A 1,798-nucleotide genomic window follows, 5' to 3' on the forward strand; every position below is an offset into this window, starting at 1 on the left:
CAACCGCACCAACCGTGAGCTGGGGTTATGAGACCTCTAGCAACACTGCCCCTACCAATCCACCTACTCCAACTGGAACCGTGAGCTGGGGCCATGAGTCCGAACAGAATGTTGCTAGCACGGAGTCTGCTAATAATGGCGGATCCATTAACCTCAACTGGGAATCTGGTCATACTGATCCCACTGCACCAACTGTGAATTGGGGTTATGAGACCTCTGGCAACACTGCTGAACTTGAGATTCCTGCGGAGGAAGCTGTAGCTCCTGCAGAGGAACCAGAAAGACCTGTGGAGCAACCTGAAGCTCCTGCGGAGGAATCCCCCACAGAGGAAGCAGAAGCTCCTGTGGAGGAAGTTGAAGCTCCTGCGGAGGAAGCTGAAGTTCCTGTAGAGGAACCTGAAATTCCTGCAGAGGAACCTGAAAGTCCTATGAATGAACCCGAAACTCCTGCAGAGGAACTAGAAACACCTGTGGAACAAACCGAAGCTCCTGCGGAGAAAGCCCCCACAGAGGAAGCAGAAGATCCTGTGGAGGAAGCTGAAGCTCCCGCTGAGGAAGCTGAGGCCTCTGCGGAGGTAGCTGAAGTTCCTGTAGAGGAACCTGAAATTCCTGCAGAGGAAACTGAAAGTCCTATGAATGAACCCGAAACTCCTGTAGAGGAAGCTGAGACACCTGTGGAGGAAATTGAAACACCTATGGAGCAACCTGAAGCTCCTGTGGAGGAAGCCCCCACAGAGGAAGCCGAAGCTCCTGTGGAGGAAGTTGAAGCTCCTGCGGAGGAAGCTGAAACTCCTGTAGAGGAACCTGCAGCTCCTGTAGAGGAACCTGCAGCTCCTGTAGAGGAATCTGCAGATCCTGTAGAAGAACCTGAAGTTCCTGTAGAGGAACCTGCAGCTCCTGTAGAGGAACCTGCAGCTCCTGTAGAGGAACCTGCAGATCCTGTAGAAGAACCTGAAGTTCCTGCAGAGGTACAAGAAACTCCTGCGGATGAACCTGAGACTCCTGTGGAGGAACCTGAAAGTTCTTCAGATGAAGCTGAAACTAATGTGGACGAACCAGAAATTCCTTCGGAGGAAACTCCTGCAGAAGAAACCCAAACTCCTGAGGAATTTGAAACTCCTGCCGAGGAAAATGAAGTTCCTGTAGAAGAGTTTGAAGCTCCTGTGGAGGAAACTGAAGCTGCTGCGGAAGAACCTGAAAGTCCTGTGGAGGATTCTGAAACTCCAACTGAGGAAGCTGAAACTCCAGCTGAGGAGGAATCGAACACGCCAGCAGAAGTACCCGAAACTCCAGCAGAGCAATCCGAAACCCCGGCAGAACAACCTGAAACCCCAGCCGGCCAGCCATGGACACCCAGTGGTCCCAGTTCCAGTGATTTTTATTACGAAGTGATGCTGCAATTCTTGAAAAATCTCAAACTTCGCGGCCAAATCTTTGGACCCGACTATTTGATGGCAAGATTATTTGGTCAATTCTTTGGACCCTACCGTCCTGAGTATCTTATGAATTTGATTTATGCTCCCGCCCCAATTCCAGCTGCCATACCAGCATATCCAATGTTTGTACCTCAAGCCGCAGCATATCCTGCCATGTATACTGCCTATTATCCATCTCCTGCCATTATGCCTCAAATTGCCAGCTATCCTGGTATGATGCCACAAGGTTCCGGCTATCCTGGATTTATGACATCTGGTACATCGTATCCTGGTTTCATGCAATCTCCAGCTGGCTATCCTGCATTTATGCCATCGGTTTCGGGATCGCCTGATTATGCTCTTTTTATGCTCCAGAAAATGTT

Source organism: Musca domestica, unplaced genomic scaffold (genome assembly GCF_030504385.1).
Source record: "Musca domestica strain aabys unplaced genomic scaffold, Musca_domestica.polishedcontigs.V.1.1 2, whole genome shotgun sequence".
NCBI lineage: Eukaryota > Metazoa > Arthropoda > Insecta > Diptera > Muscidae > Musca > Musca domestica.